Source organism: Halichoerus grypus, chromosome 14, assembly GCF_964656455.1.
Source record: "Halichoerus grypus chromosome 14, mHalGry1.hap1.1, whole genome shotgun sequence".
NCBI lineage: Eukaryota > Metazoa > Chordata > Mammalia > Carnivora > Phocidae > Halichoerus > Halichoerus grypus.
The window spans coordinates 22270919-22276918 of NC_135725.1; positions in this window are offsets into that span (position 1 = coordinate 22270919).

Below are 6000 nucleotides of genomic sequence, written 5' to 3' on the forward strand. Positions count from 1 at the left end.
TCTGTTGGTTGGCAGTCTGGGTCATTGTTCTGCTGGTCGCATGCAGGTATGGTCATCTGGTGGACTGACTGAGGCCATTGGTGCTGGCTGTCAGTGGGGCCTCTCATCCACCATTTGAACACTGAGCCTCCTGAGGAAGCTAGACTAGAATTTTTTTTTTTTTTTTAAGATTTTATTTATTTATTTGACAGAGAGAGAGATAGCAAGAGCAGGAACACAAGCTTCATAGATGATGATCTCAGGCTTCTCAGAGTTTAAGTGGAAGCTAAAAGGCCTCTAGAGAAACTAGCTCAGTGTCACTTCCATCGTGTACTATTGGTCAAAGGGAGTCCCAAGACCACCTCAAATTCAAGGAGGCAGAAACATAGCACCTGACACTTGATGGGACTATCAGCAACATCCCAGTGCAAAGAGGTGTGGCCACAGGGAGGAATAATGCGTGGGGCCATTATTATAGTGATCTACTCCCCCACTGGTAGTGAGGTGGGTCAGGGACGGGATACAAAGAACTCCCACATATTCCCACCTCTGATCATTTAACACAAGAACCCAGCACATGAGGTTAAAGTGCATCCTTAACCAGAGTAGATGTAAACCTCTTTTTTCAAATAGTCTTCTTGATAATTTTGAATTTTTCTTCTGGACAAACTTCTTGTTAGATCTAATGAAGCCCTCTTTCCTCCCCACCCTCTTTTTTTAATCTCATCATTTATCTGATGGAGCGTTCCAAATATTCCAAGTAGGAAAAGGGTCAGCACTGACATTTTGGATTGCCTATGTTTGTATCGTTAGCATTACTTTCAACCTCCAGCTCCAGGGCTAGAAGGTTTTTAAGTCACCTCTATGAGTGGTTAAGTTAGTTGGTTAAAATTAGACAGATTAATACAGAAATCTACTTCACCTGCACATGGAATTTGCAACGTATGACAATTTGCTGTTAGGACACCACTGTCAACCCCAGTCCACTGCCCTTGCCATTCCTTGAGGCACCTCGTGAATTGAATGGGACACGTGGCCTGCTGATGTACGGACTCAGTAGGGATTATAACATTAAACCTGCTTTTAAATATTAGTAAGCCTTATTTTATAAATATGTCAACTTATATCTATATATAAATATTGAAGTAGTAATATTTGTATATACACGCATGTATGTATATAAATAGTAAATCTATGTTTATAAATTGAAGCTATTTCTTCCCATGCCTCTAGTGGAATATCTTTCACACCTCTCTTTGGCGACCCTAACAATTACCGTAATGGAATGTATCATTTGTTACCTTATTTTTTAATTAACTGTGTGTACGACATCTGTCATACTCAAGGCTGAAATTAGGGTGAGGAGGCATTTGCCATGGGCACAAAATTTAAAGGGGTGCCAGAGGGGCGCCTGGTTGGCTCAGTCGTTAAGCGTCTGCCCTCGGCTCAGGTCATGATCCCAGGATCCTGGGATCTAGCCCCGCACCAGGCTCCCTGCTCGGCAGGAAGCCTGCTTCTCCCTCTCCCACTCCCCCTGCTTGTGCTCCCTCTCTCGCTGTGTCTCTCTCTGTCAAATAAAAAAAAAAAAATCTTAAAAAAAAATTCACTCTCATTTATACAATAGGATATTACATAATGCTAAAGATTAAAACAAAATAAAGGGGTGCCAAAAAACTCTGTAATAAAAATAAATAATACTTAAAAAACCAAACCTGGGAGTGGAAAAATCCATGATAAACAAGTGTCAAAATTTTAAGTAAAGCCAGGATGGAACAGGATCAAAATTTGGGTGAGGTGAGGGGGGCAGCAATGTGCAAGGACAGGGTTAGATATGCCTTTATTTAAAACACTCATATTGTGTTCATGATAGATTTTTTTAAATAGTCTTTTTTTTAGGGCGCCTGGGTTGCTCAGTTGGTTAAGCAAATGCCTTCGGCTCAGGTCATGATCCTGGAGTCCCTGGATCGAGTCCTGCATCAGGCTCCCTGCTCGGCAGGGAGTCTGCTTCTCCCTCTGACCCTCCCCCATCTCATGCTCTATCTCATTCTCTCTCTCAAATAAATAAATAAAATCTTTTTAAAAAATAGTCTTTTTTTTTTGGAACAGTTTTAGGTTCACAGTGAAATTCAGCGGAAGTACAGAGTTCCCATATACGTGCTGCCCCCACGCAAACATAGCCTCCTCACTATCACCATCCCACACCCAAGTGGTACATTTGTTACAACTGAGGAACCCCCATTGGCACATCATTCTCACCAAAAGTTTCCATTAGGGTTCATTCTTAGTGGTGTACTTTCTGTGAATTTTGACAGACATATAGTGATGCGTATCCACCATTTTAGTTCCTGACAGAGAATTTTCACTGCCTTAAAAATTGTGCTCTACTTATTCATCCTTCCCTCCCCGCTACCACCCCAGCAAACACTGATCTTTTTACTCTCTTTGTAGTTTTGCCTTTTCCAGAATGTCATAGAGTTGGAATCATACGGTATGCAGCCTTTTCAGATTGGCTTCTTTCACTTAGTGATATCCATTTAAGCTTCCTCCATGACTTTTCATAGCTTGACAATTCATCTCTTTTTAGTGCTGAGTAATATTCCTTTGCCTGGATATGCCACAGTTGATTTATCCACTACACTGGCCTAGGTTTTTCAAGAAACAGAACCAATAGGCAATATATACATATATGTATATATGTATACACAGAGGGAGAGAGAGAAATTTATTTTATGGGTTTAGCTCATGTGATTATGGAGACTGAGAAGTCCCAGGATCTGTAGTCAGCAAGCTGGAAATCCAAGGGAGCCAATGGTGTATGCCAATCCACCTCAGAGGCTAAAAGCAGGCAAAGACCGTCCCAGTCTGAAGACAGGTGGAGAATGAATTCCATCTTATTCAGTCTTTTTGTTCTATTTGGGCCTTCAACTATTGAATGAGGCCCACTCATAGAGGGGAGGGCAATCTGCTTTATTCAGTCTACTGATTCAAACATTAATCTCATCTAGAAACACACACACACCCCAGAATAATGTTTTAGCAAATATCTGGGCACACTGGGGACCAATCAAGCTGACACATAAACTTAACCACCACATCCACTCACCTACTGAAGGACATGGCAGCTTCCAAGTTTTGATAATTCTGAAGGAAGAGGCTATAAACATCTATGTGGAGGTTTTTGTGTGGACATGTTTTCAGCTCCTTTAGATAAATACCAAGGAGCACTGACTGCTGGACTGTATGGTAAGAGTATATTTAGTTTTCTAAGAAACTGACAAACTGTCCTCCAAAGTGACTGTACCATTTTGCATCCCCACCAGCAATGAGAGTTCTTATTGCTTCATATCATCACAGATTTTTGTACTAACATTGATATTTTAAAAATTTCAGTAAACCATTATTTATCTTGATCACTGAGTTTTTTGGTAGCACCTTAAACTTGGAGCCCAAGAAGAGTCCTTCCTCATCCATCCTAATACTGGACCTGGACTTGGCTCCTTTAGGGCAGAAACCATGTCTATTATTATTTTTAAAGGAAATTTGGCAAATAGAGTAGTTAGTAAAGTACCTGATATACAGTGAGTGCTCAATAAATGTTAGCCATAGTATTATTATGTCCTTCCAATAGTACCTTCCAGAGTTACCTGAACATAGTAAATGTTTGTTGAATGAAATATGGCTTTTTATACAATTGAAGTATACTCTAAACTTTCATGTATTTTAAAAGCATGCTATTACCTGTTTAGCAGATTTGGTGTTTGGGGTCTGTCCCTATTTTTTACATTTACCTCTAACATTTCAAAAGTTGGAAATCAAATCTACTGCTTGTAGGTAGTAAATGCTTCCACTGAGTCCTGGATGGGAAAAAGAAAATATTTTCTATTCAGGCTGGAAAAAAACCTGGTTTCCTTTGCCTTTCTTGTTATGGAGTGCTGTGCGGATATGCGTTTGCTCTGGGATTCTATTGGTGATTAAAATAACATTATGACTCAATAAAAAGTGCACCAGGCAGCATCACTTACACATGGCTACATGTCACTGTGCTTATTTTCTATTTCAAGTTCTATTCAGTAGTGACTTTAGGGTTTGCTCTCATGTTTTTATCAACTCTAGTTTTACTTGATCAGCATTTGTTTCTTCTAGGATTTTCCTCACATCCTAGAGTCATTGAAATGTTGATCTGAAGGACTTAGAAGATTTCAATTGCTGGCAAATTACAGAATTACAATTCCTAACGTAGAAATAGCCATAAACTAAAGTAGCTCAGAATAGAAATAATGGTGACAAGAGAACCTTGTGAAACAGTCTATGGAAATGCCAGGAGAAACACTGTCCACCCGAACAGGATAGGCCCTGATATTTTTGTGACTATGCCAAGAAGTAATTCCCAAATTCTCACAATTGTGCAAGGCACAGCTGTCATTCACTGACATAAGGAACCACGCATTATGTACAATCAAATTTGTTCAAATCAAACACACATTTTTTGTTTATACTCATTTATATATCTCCCAACCTAACTCAAAGAAATCATGTGTGCCTCAAGGGCTTTAGTCAAGCCCAGGTGGGATGTCCACCTGGACCACTTCACTGTGAAGAAAGAGAAGGAGGAACAGAGAAAGTGGGAAGTTTAATGTTTTTTAGCTTGTGGAAATATTAGCTAAAACTGGTGTCTTATCTTAATGTTTTTCTGCTCCCCCTCCCCCCAGGAGGGGGAAGAAAGGCCAGCACCAAAATCCATGTCAGCACTTCTGTGTGAGTCATTGAACCAACTCAACTAACTCTCCAACACCTCGCCCCCAGAAAACGCGTTGAGCTGTGGCTAGTGAGAAAGCTTCCCTCAGCTATGAATGCTAAGAGGAATGTAGCTAACGAGGGCAGCGTGGACTCAGGGCTGAGCTCGTCATATGTGAGTACTGCTCTACAGAAGTGTTTTATCAGACAGGCAGGTATGTGCTAAAAAATTTAAGAGTTTATATATTTCATACCACCACTAACAGGTAGCAATTGATATTTACTAAGTGCAAATAATCCATTGATTTAAAACTTAGTCCATTTAATCTGAATAATTTAAGCCTAATGTTAGTAGAGGAGCCCAGAGAAGATGGCATGCTGAATTGTATTTTTATTTTAACAAAAGGCAGCTGAAAAGGCAAAAAATTCATAATGTAAGTGATTCAGCATCTCTACACAATGCTAAGGGTTGAAATCCTTTTGAAGCCCTCAGTTCCTTTTGAAGAGTTCCTTCTGCGCTAATTTGCCCATGATACTAAGAATTAGCCATCCTGGGGCGCCTGGGGGGCTCAGTCGTTAAGCGTCTGCCTTCGGCTCAGGTCATGATCCCGGGGTCCTGGGATCGAGCCCCGCATCGGGCTCCCTGCTCCGCGGGAGGCCTGCTTCTCCCTCTCCCACTCCCCCTGCTTGTGCTCCCTCTCTCGCTGTGTCTCTCTCTGTCAAATGAATAAATAAAATCTTAAAAAAAAAGAAAAAAGAAATAGCCATCCTGTGTTGAAATGTTCAGTTGGATTATGGCCGTGACAAAGCATTTTTTAACAGTATATCGCTTACCTGTGGGGGATTCAGCTCTGCACATGTTAGGGACCACCCAGAGCTTTTTAACTATTTAGACATGTACATTAAGATTTCCAACTATTTTGGGACACCTGGGTGGCTCAGTCAATTGAACATCTGCCTTTGGCTCAGGTCATGATCCCGGGGTCCTGGGATCGAGCCCCACATCGGGCTCCCTGATCCATGGGGAGCCTGCTTCTCTCTCTTCCTCTGCCCGCCGCTCCCCCTGCTTGTGCTCATTCACTCTCTGTGTGTGTGTGTGTGTGTCAAATAAATAAAATCTTAAAAAAAAAAAAAAAAGATTTCCAAATATTTCATCCTAAGAGTCCACATCTTCTAGAAGGCAAAACATCTAAAATGGATATAAATTAGTAAGACGATGTGACCAAATATTTAGGCACTACTGCAGAGATTAAAATCAACTAACATTTACATTCTGTATACTGAAAA